The sequence below is a fragment of the Euprymna scolopes genome, chromosome 1 (genome assembly GCF_053919585.1).
Source record: "Euprymna scolopes isolate OS-2025 chromosome 1, ASM5391958v1, whole genome shotgun sequence".
In the NCBI taxonomy this organism is placed as follows: Eukaryota; Metazoa; Mollusca; class Cephalopoda; order Sepiida; family Sepiolidae; genus Euprymna; species Euprymna scolopes.
The window spans coordinates 184,649,177-184,666,681 of record NC_136482.1 but is presented as its reverse complement, the minus strand read 5'-3'; the positions used below and the strand labels follow the sequence as shown (position 1 = coordinate 184,666,681).

Here is a 17,505-nt window from a genome sequence, read left to right as displayed (position 1 = left end):
CCCTTTTCTTGTTTTATTTCTTTTTCAGATAATTTAAAATTTTCTGCGGAAGATTTGTACGCCATGTGAGAAGGCAGTTTTCTTGTTGAAGCCGTCGTTTATGCTACAGTGCGCGCGTAAGCACGTGCATAGTGTAGTTTGCTTGGTGACGCCTCCGTTTACGCGCGCACGTAGCGTAAACGGAAGCTGCAAAATAGTGCAAAGTAGTTTGTGGGTTCAGGGGTTAGGGGTTAATACCATGCAAACAGTAGATTTGCCCCAAGTTTGACTATCAGATTCGTTGTCAGCGACCTCAATTACCTATAAAAAAACAAAGTGTGGTCAGTGTTCTGTTGTAGCGTATCTGGATATTTACCGCAAAAAACAAAACATTAATCGGTACTCATGCAGAGAGTGATCCGTGCTGAAATAATGTTATTTAAAAAGCCATTCTTAACATAGGGAAGGGAGGGTGTTTTTTTCACAAATATTTTTAGGGAAACTAAGAAAAAGAAGTGTTATTTTAAACCAATATCCTTTTCTCCAAAAACAAATCCATTCTTAAGATGGGTTCATTCAGTGTTGATGTTAAGTGATGAAAAATTCCATTTCAAGCTGAAGTGTGACAAACCTTGCTTCTTCATAACACTGCAAGGATGCATCTATTTAAAAATTAGAAAACTAGTGTAGATTTTTTTTTGTACTTATGCAGAATATACAAACCATGCTGAAATAATAGTATTATTTTAGAAAAATATTCTGAACATGAGAATAGGGAAGGGCTTTTTAACTGTTCTATACTTTCACCTAACAATTTAAGAACTAAAAGATAACTTAATTGAATTTGACCTGAAAATCCTATCAAAAAAATAGCATGGTCCGTATTTTGCAGAAGTCCATTTTTTTTTAACCTCACATTAATCGCCTCCCTTCCATGCTACCCTGTTAAAAAAAAATCCACCCAAACTATCTAATCTGTATTCTTGGCAGTGTTAACTGATATTTTAGTTGCCAACTAAAGCTTAACTACTTTGATTGAATTGGTCAATATTTTATACAGTCTCTTATTGATATTTCCCTTCAAATGGAAGATGTTTATTGATTATTTTTGTTACTGATCTGTTGCTGTAAGAATTTGGTATACAAACATGATTGGTGGAGGTGGGGGCAGATTTGTCATTCTCTCATTGGCTTCTTGACCACAACCATTGATGCATTTTGATAGAATGTTTAATTGGTTGAATCTTATGCAAATTTGACATTTGCTAAAAAAAGTTTGTTTCAAACGTATGTATATAAAAACATGGAATGTTTTAAAAACTTAATTTTCAAAATTTATATAACCTTTTTCTACCATTATTTCTTTAATGGATCATAATTTTTGAAGTCGTGTAGTAGTTATAATTTTATTTCAAATTTTTATTGCGTATTTACACTAAACTGACCTATATCTTTCCAGAGTTTATGTATGTTGCTTTCACATAAACTTGAAAAATTATGAATGCAGTCTCTAGGCTATGGTAAAGTTATATGGAAAAAAAAAAAAAAATAAATTGAAAAGTAAATTCTATGGTCATCTGGAAAGAGGTTAATAAAAAAAAAAGAAAAGAAAAAAAGTGCAATTTTTATTTTGATTTTTAGTAGTAATAAAATTTGTAATAGTTGGAATATATAAGATATATATTATAACTTGAATTATTTTTCATCAATTGTTTCATATTCAAATCAAAAATGTGTACTAAAACGAAACTTAAAAAATCATTCATTTTTCAAGTTTTGTTATAAAATTTACTCTTTTCTCTTCCATTCTTACAAGAATTACACTACATAGTTTCCTCCTCCTTGCATCTGTCATAAAATCAGTGCCAATCTCTGTTGGCCTGCTTTGACATCTAACTATGTTATCTATGTACTAGCAGGGAAACTCGACGTTGTCAGAGATTGAATAAGAATTAATAAATGTTCCCCCCTCCCATACTTTGTCATCGAAATCAGTGAAATCAATTTTTTTTTTTTTTTTTTTTTTTTTAAATCAAACTGATTGATTGCATGCTCTAGTTTACCCCCTCCACCATATACCAGAGGGAACTTCACATACCTCTCTGCAATAACTTAGTCCATAATACATTGTAGTCTACATTGCACTGTAGAGAATCTACTGTTGATTTTGTAAGATTATCTGTAAACAATGGCTTGAACCAAAGTTGAAAATGTAAAAGTCAAGTATCATGGTTCAATTGTACTCCAAACAGAAATATTCATTAATAAGTGACACAGATGCTCCAATTAAATGAGTAATTACTACACTAGCTCGACGACTTCACATCAGCTATGAATCCAAAAATTAACTGTTGATTTTATCCAAATTTGCATGTAGATAGTTATGTAAAGTTGACCATACCTCTCTTAGTCTACAATACATTGTAGTCTACATTGTACTATGGAGAATCTACAGTTGATTTTATAAAATTATCTGTAAATAATCCATCCATCCACAACTTTGTAGATGCTTTTGTAGGGAGTTGTTTTTTCGGAGTGAGTGTGCTGGTCCCATGCCCAACCTTCCCAGAAGGTACATACAGCGCCTAGTCTTCCCAAATGGTCACCCATCTGGTACTGGTTAGGCTCAATGTTGCTTAACTTTGGTGATCTGGTAAGAACCAGTGTGTCAACGTGATTGTGCCGTACTATCTATAAATAATGGTTTCATTTAAAGTTTCAAATGCAAAAGTCAAGTATCATGGTTCAATTCTGCTCTAAACAGAAACATTCATTTTGAACATGACCCTATCTTATCAAAGAACCAACTGTTGATTTTATGAAATTTTTACATAATCACTTGAATTAAAGTTAAACGTACAAAAGTCAAGTATCATGGGTCAGTTTTGTTCAAAAAAGGAATATTCATTTTGAACACACCCCTGTCTCATAAAAGAATATACATTTGATTTTTATAGACTGGGCCTTTCTGCTTGTGTGATGATAAAACTTCTCGAATGCACTTGTGAAGTTAGATTTTATAAAAGTGTTAACTTTGATCAAAATAAAACTTCCTTCTTAAATAAAATCTTTTCAGTTATCGATTTTCAATACTTATCAGATGTATTCCAATGCAAAATGTATAAAACACTCTCAGACACATCAAGTACCTTTGTGTGAAACTTTAAAAATATCAGCTCAGCTGTTTCTGAGTTCATGGGGAATAAACTTAGGTACACAAAATATAATATAGTACAAGATGGATGTAAAAGTCTGTGCGTTAGAGAAATCGGTATAGTAACAGAACGTTCAAATCAGTTTCGATACAGTTGAAATCTTTTGCAGAATAACAGACGCTGTTAAGACCTGACTATACGTGGAATGGCTGACCTATTCAAATAAGACAGACGATGAGGGGAGGTTTTGTCATGATTTTGCCATTGCTTATGACCTCACTCAGATTGTTCGTGAACCCACCCGTGTGCCCGATACACCCAGTCAATATGCAAGCCTCCTAGACCTTCTTCTCTCAACTTCCCCTGAGCTATGTTCATGTTCCGTTCATTCTCCTCTAGGATCCTCCGACCACTCCGTCGTATCAGTAAAGATAAAAATGAAATGTAAGAAGTACCCAGACGTACCCCTCCACCGTACTGTATACCGATACTCTATGGCTGACTGTGATAGCTTCCGTACATTCATATCTGATTTACCTCTGCACTCCATGTTTAAAAAGGAAGTGTCCTCTATAGTATCAGATCTGACCGAATGGTTAATTGTAGGCATAGACCAATTCATACTATCTAAAAAATTCCAACAAAAACCTAACAGCCAGCCATGGTTCTGCCCAGAATTTGCTGCTGCTATCGCGCACAGAAATCACTTTTTCCATAGCTACCAACGTAATAGATGCACTGAGACTAAAGCTGCTTTCAGGACTGCCAGCAACCACTGTAAAAGAGTAATAAAAAATGCAAGAGAGCTATATGCCCAGTCTGTTAAATCCAAGGTAGCTGATCAGCGGCTTGGTTCCCACCAGTTTTGGCAAATAACAAATAGGATCCTGAACAGAAGTGTGCGTTCTATCCCAACCATTATCAATGGACCAGAGGTCATCTCGTCAGCGTCAGACAAGGCCAAACTATTTGCAAAGAACTTTGCAGCTAATTCTACCCTATGCGACGAAGGCCATCAACTCCCCATATTTCCTCCTATAACACAGAACAAGCTAGGTAACATACAAATATCCGTGCATGAGGTCGCCAAGCTAATCAAGAACCTAGATTCCAGTAAAGCAACTGGCTCTGATAGCATCCCAATTACAGTGTTAAAAAAGCTTCAACCAGAACTTGCTCCCATACTTACGAAACTATTTAAGCGCTGCCTTAAGGAGAAGTGCTTTCCGACTCCCTGGAAGACCTCATCAGTTTGCCCTGTATTTAAGAATTCAGGTGATAAGTCATCTCCCTCTCAGTACAGACCAATAAGTCTCCTGTGTGTTATGAGTAAATTGCTGGAATCCATATTAAATAGAGAAATAGTCAACCACCTCAGCAGGAACAACCTTCTTAGTGACACACAATATGTTTTCCGCTCTGCAAGATCTACCGCAGATGTGCTGACGGTTATATCCCACAGGATTAGTGAATCTCTTGACAAAGGCTTCCTTTCTAGGACAATTGCTCTTGACATATCAAAGGCCTTTGACAAGGTATGGCATAAGGGTCTACTTCACAAGATTTCCAGCTACGGTATAACTGGAAATGTTTTCTCAATCATTAAATCATTTCTCTCCGATAGGCTCATAAGAGTAGTGGTAGATGGACAAAAATCGGAGGCCTGCAATATAAATGCTGGAGTCCCTCAGGGGTCAATCCTGGGCCCAACTCTCTTCCTGATCTACATCAATGACCTCCCTAAACACATAAATCATTCATTGACATCTATGCTGATGACACGACCATCTACGGCAACACATCAAAGGCTGTAAATGACAAAGTTCTCTCTGATTCTCTCTCCTCTGATCTCGAGCGCGTGGTTCAGTGGGGGAAGATGTGGCTGGTTACCTTTAATGCATCCAAAACCAAACTCCTATCCTTATATCATCAACGCTCTGATCCCCATCTGGCATCAATTGGGATGGATGGCTCTCGTCTGGGTGAGGCCCCGTGTTTTGACAAGCTTCTGGGTTTGACTTTTACTCCTGATCTGAAATGGAACACGTACATCAAGTCTGTTGCCAAGGTCGCTGGAAAGATGGTGGGATCCTTCTACCGCTCCAGAAGATATCTCACTACTGATGCAATTCTCTATCTATATAAAAGCCAAGTACGTCCAAGGATGGAATACTGTTGCCACATCTGGGCAGGAGCTGCTAAAAACAGCCTATCCTGCCTTGACAGAGTACAAAATAGGCTTAGTGGGGGATGCCCTTTTCTCTACCCTGCAACCTCTCTCCCACAGAAGAGACGTTGCAAGCCTATCCTTGTTTTATCGTTATTTCCATGGCAGGTGCTCGTCTGAACTCCAATCTCTGATCCCCCCCTCACCAATCTTTCACAAAAAACACCCGTCTAGCTGAATCCACTGTGAAAAATTTCCCCCACTCTATATCTGTGCCTAAATCAAAACGCGGATTCCATGAACAAAGCTTCTTTCTTAGAACTGCACGCCTGTGGAACTATGTTCCGTCTGCCTGCTTCCCACCAGACTACAACTTGGATGTCTTCAAGTCCAACGTTAACAAATTCCTAATGAACCGCCCCCTTAATTAAACACTTCATCAAATCTCCACACTAACGTAATGTACTTGCAATAACCCTTATCCCTGAGTGGCTTCCAGGCCTTGATAAGTGGTGATCACTGTGTAAAAAAAAAAAATATTTGGAATTATTTCTGACTAGTAAGATATTTCCACACTGGCAATGCCTAGTGATTACATCTACTTAAAAAATAATAAAACTAAAAACACGCCTGGGGAATACAAAGTAGATGCAGCTATTTATTTATATAAAAGTATTTTCTTGAAAATTACAAGTAAACTAAAAATCTCCAAGAACCAGTTTTTCAAACAGTTTTGTCAATCCATAGTAAAATTCAAAGTTGGTTAGAGGTTAATCTAGTTATATCTTTTCCCAAAGTTTTTTTTGAAATTTAATATTCTTTAAGATTGGGTGGAGATGGAGAAGGGGAAGGCATTGCTATTGTTTACAAATCTGATCTAATTCCTACCTTAGGTGGTTGTTAATGTACAATTTTGTTATTGTTGGAATGCCATAATTTTAACTTTTAATAGTCTGAAGAATGTGACAGTTTTTTAAGCAAATTTTCTAAATCATGAAATCATTTTGCAGATTTTAAATGTCGGGTTCGTATTACTGTACACAGATTCGAAAAAGTTGTCAAAAAAACAAATATATAACAAATAAATGTTATCAAAGACAATATAAGTTACTTTTCTACCTAACTGAATGTTTTTTAATGTTTTTATTTGATGTAGTATGTTTATTCAGCTCGAAAAACAGTGTTTACCGATGTATTGGAAAATTTAAAATGGCGCCCGACTCTCTTTGACACTGTAAGTTTGGGAAAAGGACTTAAAAATAAAAAAATATAAAAAATACTCTGAAAATCCCACCGAATATGTGTCAGTCTATGTCACGGTAACATATATTGAGCGAGTTTCTAACAGTATTTTGTCTAGTTTTTTTATTTTTAAGTCCTTTCCCCAAACTTATGTGAAAGAGTTGGGCGCCATTTTAAATTTTCCAATACATCAGTAAATACTGTTTTTCGCACTGAATAAACATGTTACATTAAATAAAAACACTAAAAACATCTCCAGTTAGGTAGAAAAGTAACTTATCTTGCCTTTGATAACATTTATTTGTTATATATTTGTTTTTTGACAACTTTTTCGAATCTGCGTACAGTAACACAAACCCTAAATGTCTCCTCTCATTTCTGAAAGGCTCTGTCTATCGTTTACGCTTCAGTTTGAAATTGTATATCCTTCATTGAAAGATCACATCATAAAAATTCTGTTTACTTTATACACAACGTTTTTATCACTCCCTTCCCTTTTTTCTAGTAGATGATGAAACTATTGAAATTTTATCACACCTTGCAAAAATGTCTTCAGTTTCTATCTGTTTTTTTTTTTTTCTTTCTTTAACGATTACTTCAGTTATTTCATTTTGTTTGACAACCCTTATTAACCAAATGATTGGTTGGCATCTCTTTAGTCTTTTGTTTCTCAAATTTCAATGCATTCTTAGAAAAATGATCCAAAAAAGGGTGCGCCTTCTTTAGGAGCGCTGGCTTGATTCTCCATATCTTCCAACCTTGTGTCAAACTTTCCTACAGTGGGATGGAAGTAAATACCTACCCTAACATTGTGCCAAAAAGATATTACAACACACCTTTATATTGTTTTTCATGCTTTTGCATTTACTAACATGTGATTGCCACACAGTTGACTTGGGCCGGGCTTGCTTGGAAGCTGATGGAAATAAGGTTTACTAAGCGTTATTCAAATTTTCACGAACGTGCTGTCTGTTTTTATTTAATACGAATCTATGAAGGTTATTTTTTTTATAAATTGGAAGAAATAAAAATTTATTTTAATTGCGCAGGTTAGAGTTCGGTTAGATACATGTTTGCAATTTTATTTATTGTATTTCCATCTTTTTCCTGGTTATCATAATTTTCTCGTAGTGATTTAACTTTTCACGATCGGTTGTTTCTGGTTATTCCTGTCAGTATTCAAGCACACTCGAGAAACGTTGGAATTCGCAGATCTGAAAATTACCCCCCCCCCCAAAAAAAAAAAATATATTTCAATAGAAATAAATAAAAAATATTTAAATTAAAAAAAAAAAAAAAAAAAATTTAATATTTATTTAAATATAAATAAATAAAATGCTCAAAATAGAAAAAATATTGATATTCCTCATTCTCACCAATCAATTTTGACATTTTCTGCTTGGGTCATTTTTCAAAATGTTTCAATTTTTTTTTTAATTGAACGAATTCTGAATCATTACATTGTATCATCAATGAAATGATTTGAATAACCTTTGTAGATTTCATTTGTTTAAAAAAGAAAAAAGTTCAACTCACTCCTGAAAAACCCAAACATGCTTGTCTTTGTTGAAATCAAAATGCTATGACGAATATGTAGTAGCTTACACAAATTATTACTGATGGAAAAAAATTTATGAAATCAGACTATATAAGAGTGGACATCTGACATTTGATCTATCAAGATATAGTTCTGATTAGTTTTAATCAGTCATATGCGTTTTTTTCATTCAAGTTAGTCTGAAAATCAAGGTAGAACTTTTGTCATGAAATGCCGAAAGACATTTTTTATTTTTGTTTTTTTCTTTTAAAAGTCTTCTATGTTTCTACTTTTTTTTTTTCTTTCCTTACAAAAGTGTCTTCTTCAATGTTTCTATTCTTTTTTTTTTTCTTTCTTTGTTTAATGATTACTTCAGTTATTTCCTTTTGTTGACGACCCTTATTAACCAAATGATTGGTTGGTGTCTCTTTAGTCTTTTGTCTCTCAAATTCCAATGCAAACTTATGGACTCTTGGTGTATTTTATGCCTTTATCCTTTTTTTTTTTTTTTTTTTTTTGTAATAACTATGATTTTCAGAAAAATTAAAATGATTTTTTAATAAATACTTTTTCTCAGTAAAATATGCCCCCCCCCCTTTTATGTATTGGAAATTTGTTTTCACTGGTTAAAAGCAACTATTATTTTTAAACAAAGTAAAGGAGTTTTTCTTGCAGTTTTTATTAATATCTAAATGAATTCCTTTTTATAGCATTCTACATATACTATCAATAGAATTTTTTTCTTTTTGACATTTGCAAAATAAATATATGGACAAATGTTTGTAATAATTCAAGGAACGTTAGAGACAAAAATGACACCTAAAAATTTTTATAATAAAATCAACAAAACATGTATTATGAAAGTAATTAATAAGTAATTATATTAAAAACAAATTTAAATCCAGTAACGTTTAATATTTCAAATTAGTCTTTTATTTCAATTAGAAGATATTTAATCAATTTTTATTCTATATCGGCTTTTTATCGGATCTCCCACCTTTTTTTCCCCCCTCTCATCTCATGATTTATCTCTTCTTGTCATTACAGGCATTCCATTCTTTGTTTTTACAATATTTGCCTAAAATTTTTTCAATTAATTTTTACCTAGTTGGATATTCAGTAACCTGACAAAAGAGGGATTGGGCTTAGTAATTCACACCTGTTCATTTGTTCGCACTTTTCTCATGCCTTGGATTAAAAAAAAAAATTTCTACAAACATTAGTCATGGTGACAGTGAATTTTTGCCAGAACTAATTTTCTAGGATAACTCTGGTTGCCCCCCCCCCTCCTCCCGTTGCATTATAGAGGTAAACATTTGTTTGTTTGCACTTTTCTCAATAACAACGCCTTGGATGTTTTTGAAATTTTGCACAAACATTAGTCATGGTGAAGTAAATTTTTCCCTTGTGAAGGGGAACCCCACATGCTTGGCTTGTTGGTATGGAAAATTTGAGTGTTTCCTCCTTTGTATTTAGTTCTGTTAAAGTCTATCCGGTGGCAAGACCTTAATTTAGGAACTTGGAAGACTGTGGAGACATCTTTTAGTTGCTATTACTCTTACATTCATGCGAGTTAGTCTGGAATTAAACGATATCATCATCAGAACTTTGCTAAAATGGCTCTGATGAAGATCAAGAATGTGTCTGTTTTGGTGATCTGATTTTGGGTCGTTTTGTCTCGACATCTAGGAGAATTCATAGCAAACATGCCAGTTTTTAGAGTAGGACCCTTCCTTCAACAAAATTCTAAAGAACAATAAAACACATGAAAATATAAGTTATGCTAAGGCGTTCGCTGCTTGTATACTTGACATGTTGATCTTCTGTTCATAATAAATTAGTTAGCCACCACCACTGTTCTGAACACAAGAGATGCTACGCAGTGAAAGAACAGTCTCATACAATGAAGACTGCACAAATATGGTGTCTGTTACTTGTCTGTCAGGTCCATCTCTCATACAGTGGTCACAGACTAATCAAAGTGCCTGTTAACTCTTTATTATAGTTGAGCCACTGACAACAGCGACCTACATGGGGTTGTGATTGCATTCAGCTTCAAGTGTATGCAACATTATTAGCATGGGAGCCAATTTTCTATAGGTTGGCTAGAATCTGTCTTGAAGTTGCTATAACAAATATTAAGCGTCTGTTTATGATCCAACATTCAATGCTGCAGAGGAAGACAAGGATAAAGTCTATCATGATCTTTAAACAGCTGTAGATTGTACTTCATCTAGTGATCTTTTAGTGCTACGCTTGTATAGGGTTGGCATATGAGAACATATGTTTTAGGTTGTTCCACTCTTTAAATGTAACAGGACACGTATAGGTGCATGTGAGAAAATCAGCAGCAGCCAAAGGGTAGCTGGCTAGCGAAAATATTAGTAGCAGCAGCCGTTAAAGCATGTATGAAATTAGCAAGCGTGCGCGAGCTTGTGTGACAAGAAAAGGAGAGAAAAATACTCCACATGATCGGCAAGAGAAGCAAAGTGCATGCTGGGCAAAATGGACATGTGAAAATTGAGGGTGAGAAAGTGGCGCTGGCGACAGACGTGCAAAGACTTGAAAAATAATGAAATGCGTTGTTTTGGAAGAACTACAAATACATGCATTTCGTTTACACTTATAAAAAAATGCAGAGTCTTGTCTCTTCTTTTTTTTTTTTTTTGTTTGTTCCTTTTGCGGCGGTAATGGAATACTCTGTTATAATGATGACCACCTAGTTAATTTTTCAGCTGCTAATTGCCCTGTGGTTACTAACACACTTTTCAGCATTCTTGGTGATATTTTATCACTTAGCACTTCAACGATAGTCGAACAGTTAATCAGATTGATTATATTCTGTTGTGTCTGTGGTGGGCAAACTTCATCCTTTATTTTAGGGCATATGCCAATGTAGATACAGGTAATAAACGTGGCTCAGATGATACATTTGTCTGCATAAGTTTGTCTTCATCATCAAACAAGAACAACAACCAAAAATATTAAAGCGAATTATGCCAGTTCAAAGCTGAACACTGGTGCTCAATTCCAGGTAGAGCTTCACAATTGGTTCTCTCTCCTCCACTCAAACTCAGAATCTCAACCAGAAGTGGAATGGCAAGCCTTCAAAACTGCTACTGTTGAATTGACATACATTTTGGTATTACATGCTGCTGACATCAAGACTGGATCACTGGGAGAGACTCTCCTGCGAGCAGAAATCAGGGAAGCACAACTGAAAGGTGCGCTGATTTTTTTTTTTTTTTTTTTTTTGACATGATGTTGAGCAATTCACTCCATGCTGACCAAAATGCTTACTGGTGTCTCTTTGTCAGAGACTGAATGTGCAGCAGCTTGTGTTAACTCCTGCAAACGCTAGCAAATGGTAAAACATGCAAGCTGCAAAGTTGGGGGAGGGTCTACGAAGCAAATGAGAGCAGTTGATCTGCATAGGCTTCAATAACTATGACTATCTTTGTTGCATTCTGTGTTGTCGTCATGTGAAACCAGTGTAAATTTAAGCTCTCAACAACTGAATTTCCAACCCTTATTTATCTGTCCTTTTTCAATGCCATTTAAGATTGGTCAAGCATGCAGCTTGATGCTCAAGGGGGAAACTTGTTCATGGGGTTTCTCTATCTGGTTGACATAACCATGCTGTAATTGAATACTTGGGAAATGTCAATCAAAGGCCACTACACGAGTAGTTGATCCTCTATCCACTCACTTGTTCTCTATTTCTTCAGTTTTCCTGGAGATACTGGTTTCCTGATTTAAAATGCACCTAACATTGATGGGTTTTTTTTTTCCTTTACTTTGCAAACTTCAAAGCATGTTCTACAAAAATAGAAAATTGTAACAGTGTGTATTGAGCAAATCAGCATCTGTAGGATAGCTGACTAGCGAAAATATTAGCAGCAGCTGCCATTAAAGCATGTATGCAAATTGGCAAGTGTCATAGGAAGAAAGAGAGGAAAAGAAAAAAGGGCAGCATGTAGTTGAGAAGGAGAAGCAAGTTGCATAAGTCAAGGACGAGAAAGCACTGGCTAAGGCTGGCATCAGCTGGTGAGGATAGAGACTTTTAATAAGCACATTATATGGCAAAGTGTTGTGAAACGTATGTGTGCGAAAAAATTTTTGTAAGATAATGGAATGTGTTGTTTTGGAAGAACCAAGAATAAATGCATTTTCATTTGTATTTTTTAAAAAATGCTGAGTCGGATTTTTATTTCTTTCCTTTTGTATTTACCAGACATCATGTGGGTCCAAGAAGTTTGAAATGTGATGACAGTTAAAAAGTAACATCCACGTTATAACATTTCATCTAGGAAATAACCAAATCAAATACCATGAATAAATATTTGAAATGACCAGATTCAGAGTGGATTAACCCAAAAAGGGTTGATATACCACAAAACAAAAACAATCAACCAATTATCCTGGATGTGATACAAAACTGTATTTAGTATTGAGACCCAAATTTGGGAGTGTGGAGTTGTTCTTACCCACGGATACACTCTGACCTGGAATGGGAGTACACGTCAGGGTCACATTTATGGGTTAAAAATAATTTATTAATTATAGATTATTTACCAAATCTTTTCTTGCAAACAAATTAATTGACAATTCCTTTTGTATGCAAAATAAAAACCTATTATTAAATATATATATAAATATTTGAAAATATTAACTTTAAGCATAAGAACTTTTATCAACAAAAAAGGACTGGGGAGTAAATAACTTGAAAAGGGTTGATATGCCATTATGTGGTGAACGTCAAAACTAACGCTTACGAGATAATATCCTAATCGACTGGCCCACAACGTTGATTGCGAAATAACGTTGGAAATTCTTTTATTGAAACCAATAATAATGCTTGACGCGTGCACAGTTTTTAAATTTGTTTAGAAAGAGACAATTTTAACTGACCCTCCCGTCATTTTAGAATTTTATTTGTGTACAAAATAATTGACCATCTATAATATAAATTTCACGTGTCTGTTTAAATTTATGTATGTATGTTTGTATGTCTGCCTAAAACTTTCAACAGAGGCGACGGATTTTCATGAGATCGGTATCCTTTTGAAGCTCAAATCTTCGGATGACAAATATTGAAAAATTGGCCAAAAACATTACTTCCTTCACCCTCAACTGGGCAATTTTCTACAAAGGGGGTCGTTTTTTTCGCTGACGTTTTTTGCAAGTCTTTCAAATCTCACATCAATGACATTGCATAAAAGGTGTTATTCTGACTGCCTATGACATCACAACTGCGGTAGGCGCATTGATAAGACATTTTTTTCTTTTCACCTCTTTTTTTCCTTTGGCGCATTACGGGTTCGAGCCTGCTTACTACTTTTTTTTTTTTTTGCTCAACCTCTTATGTACACCTCCACTTTCTTTTCCGCCTTCGTGTCATGGGTTCGAGCCTGTCTGCAGACTACATCTTTTTTCTTTCTTTTTTTTTTTGCTCAACACACACCTCCAAACACCTGGGCAACGCCGGGAGCCCAGGCTAGTCTATATATCTAAAAGCGAAAATGTGTGTGTGCATTTTTTTTTGTATGTCCAGCAAAGGCTTTTTTCCGGCTGCTTCTGAACTTGCTTGCTCATTCTTATAACTTTTTGTATGCTACTGAGATTATAATATCTAACACTTACGAAACAACGTCGTAAATTTCTTTTATTTCAGCCACTGTTATCTTACAACAAAATTTGCGCTGTGAATTCGTTTTCTCTGCTCCTGCTATAGCGTGATATTTGACCTAGAAAACCATCTTCGTTTTTAAATGCTTATTTTCGACTTTTTTTTTTTTTTTAAAGTCCCTGGCTTCGTGGCGTAATGCTATGTCGTCAAACTATTAACTTCAAGGCTTCAGGTTCGAGCCTACCTCTCTCTCTCAAAACTTTTTCACTGTTATTTTGTTGTTTTTGTTCATTTTTTAAATATTTTAATAGGGTTATTATTTTTAGTCCCCCCCCCCCAGCCAACTGAAACGGTTATTGATGCCATTTTTTCGCGTTTGCTGTTTTTTTTTTTATTTTTATTTTTCAGATTTTTTTTAAGAAGTTTTAACACTGTTTGTTTTGCATCACGTTCGTATTTTTTTTTGGGGGGGGGGGGTTCCATCACGTTCGCGTTTTCTTTTTTAGTTTTTGTTTTTCTGATTTTAAGAAATTTTAACATCATTTGTTTGCATCACGTTCGTCTTTTAATAATATTTAAACAGGGTTATTACTTCGCTTATTCTTTTGTTTTGATCCCCACTCCCAACACACACGCACACCTTTAAACACCCGGGCAACGCCAGGTACCTCTGCTAGTCTATAAATATAAAAGCGAAAATGTGCATGTATGTTTGTATGTATGTGTGTTTGTGTGTCCGCTAAAAACTTTCGACAGACAGAACAAAAATTCACAAACTTGGTATCATATTGAAGCTCCATCCTTCGCCTGAAAAATTGGCCAAAAACGTTAATTTTTTTCACCTCGAAATCGACAATTTTCTATAGGGGGGGGGTCAACAAAAACTGTCCTCTCATGATGACGACCGGTTCTACGCATGCGTCAGATGACGTCATGACCTGATTTAGTTTAAATAGTTGAAGAACTGACTGAATTTCATGTACGTCATGTTAGCTCAGTTGATTAGGGCGTTCGCTCATTATCTAAATGTTTTGGGTTCGAATCGTGGTGTGAGATGTCTTTTTTTTTTTCTTTTTCTTTTTTTTTGATTTTTTAAATTTAAATATTAAACCAGTATTATTTAAGCCAGTTTTCACGTACCGTTCGTTTTTTTTTTTGTTTTTTTTTTTACTTCGCTTATTCTTAAGTTTTCATTAACACCCCCGACCGACCACACACAACCACCGATTTTTTTAAATTTTATTATCGAAACAGGCTTATTTAAGCCATTTTTCACATATTTCTTTTTGTTTTTAGTTTTACCATTCGTTTGTCTGTTTTGTTTTTGTTTTTTTCGATTTTTACATTTAACATCGTTCATTTGCCTTACGTTAGTTTTTTTTTGTGTTTTTTTTTTTTTTTTTTTTTAAATGTTTTGATTACCCACCGCCGCTTTCTGTTTTCTTTTTTTACTTCGATTATTCTTAGGTTTTCATTAGCACCCCCACCCTCTCCAAACACTCGGGCAACGCCGGGTAGCCCCCCCCCCAGTCTATTATATAAAAGGCAAAATGGGCATGAGTGTTTGTGTATGTCCAAGAAAGGCTTTTTTGCGTCAGTTACATTTATGAAGAAGTTTCTTTATACTTCCTAGATCATAATAGCTCCGATTTGCAGATGGACATCGTCTATATCTTTATTTTGATCGAGTTTTAAAAAATTGCCCTGTTTTCAATCTTTGTATGTCTTTCTTATAAATAAAGCGAAACTGATCGAAGCAAAGGAAACCATCTGGCTTCCTGAATGCAGTTAGCTTTGATCAATGTGGGGGAAACCCTTTATATCAGACAATTGTTATTCATTTGGACACTGTTAGAGTTCCCTCTTTTTGGGGGGAGCTGGTTTTCCCCAACGTTGTGGGGAAACAAATACGGCAGAAAGCTGAAAGCTTAACTGGCCCACAGCCAGATTTAAGTGTGTGATTCTTAACTTTTCGTTATCTGCTATGGCATAATGGTTGACATGGCTAAATTTGAATGCTTTACACTTCCAGTGACATCATGGTGTAGCGGTAAGATATCAGGTTTTTTTTTTTCACTTTCTTTTCCGCCTTCGTGTCGTGGGTTGGAGCCTGTCTGCCTACTACCACTTTTATTCATTTATTTTTTTTTTGCGCAAAAAAACACCTACAAACACTCAGGCAATGCCGGGCACCCCCGCTAGCCTAATATATAAAAGGCAAAATGGGCACAAGCATTTTTGTATGTCCACGAAAGGCTTTTTGCATCGTGGTTCTCATGTAGGTTAGATTCCACAAGAAGTTTTCGCATATTTCCCAGATCTTAATATCTCGAATTCGCTAATGGACATCGGCTATCTTCTTTTTTCTTTCTTTCTTTCTTTCTTTCTTTCTTTTTTTCTTTCTTTTTTTTTCTTTTTTTTTTCTTTTTTTTTTTCTTTTTTTTTTTTTTTTCTTTTTTTTTTTCTTTTTTTTTTCTTTTTTTTTCTTTTGATCGTATTAAACAAAATTTCCACTGTGTCGTTGTCTCCAGTGTGTGTTTGTCTTTTTCGTATAAATAAAGTGAAACTATTCAAACGCAAACGCCTGGCCTTTGGACCAGGTAGTTTCTGTTCTGTAATTGGTCCTTGGTCAATGTAGGGGAAACCCTTCATACTGAGACAATTACTATTTATTTGGATACTTCCAGAATGCCACCTTTTTGGGGGAGCTTCCCCCCCCCCTCCCTTAAAAACGACCTTGTGTCTAACTTGCTTTCATGAGAGGTTTCAAAGCAACGCCATTTCTGCAAGATCTTTTGTTTTCAATTGATTACGTTAAATTTGAACGCTTTGGACTTCCGGTCGCGTCATGGAGTAGCAGTAATATGTCAGATTTTCTTTCATTTTCTTTTCCACCTTTGAGTTACAAGTTCGAGCCTGCCTCTCTGCCTACTACTACTACTTTTTTTTTTTCTCAACACACACCTCCAAACCCGGGCAACGCCAGACACCCAGGCTAGTTTTCTTTTAAGATCACTCTTTCAAACGGTACCGGTTTCAACCCGCTTTGATGCAATTGACAAAAATCTTTAGTAGACATACATACATTCACACACATGCATACATACATTCACACACATGCATACATACATTCACACACATGCATACAAACCGACGTTTGAGATTTATATTATAGAAGATGTCTGTTAGTATGTAGGTGTGTGTGTTTTTGTGTCTGCTAAAAGATTTTGTCATTCACATCGGACAAGTTGAAACTGGTACCATGTGAAAAAGCAATCCTGCGGATGCATAATATGTGAAAATTAGAAAAGAGAATTAATTCTATGGTGGTTAACTGGACCACTTTTCTGAAGGGTGGTCCATTTTTGCAAATCACACACATGTAATTCACTAAAACTATATTTAAAATCTTATTTTGCAATGTCATGACAACATAAGCACTCGTGCCCATAATGACAAACGCATTTGCCAGTAACTTTTTCCCTTCTTTCGCGTTTCAGGTTTGAGCCTGCCTACTGTGGCTATTTTTTTGCACGGGCACTTGCTGCTATTTTGATTGAAAGAAAAGATGTTTTGATTAATTCATTTCTTTTTTAGTGGGGGGGGGGGGGTTCTGGTGCACGGGCAACAAAAACTGCTCAATATCCGGAAAATAGATTCTCTTTACATCCTTTTTGCTGAAAATATCTGGTGGGGAGGTTGTCACATACTTTTTTTTTTTCTTGGGATATTCCGTTCTTATATTGTTTAAATTGTGGGGGTATCGATGAAAGTGCTCAATATCCTTAGTATAACA

At 35.3% G+C, this 17,505-nt stretch overlaps 1 protein-coding gene across 1 annotated transcript in view; it reads left to right on the top strand.

Annotated features, from left to right (window-relative positions):
* The window catches only part of LOC145278223 (ubiquitin-conjugating enzyme E2 G1-like), a 65,486-nt gene that overhangs the window by 19,837 nt on the left and 28,144 nt on the right, over positions 1-17,505 (top strand). The window lies entirely within an intron of this gene.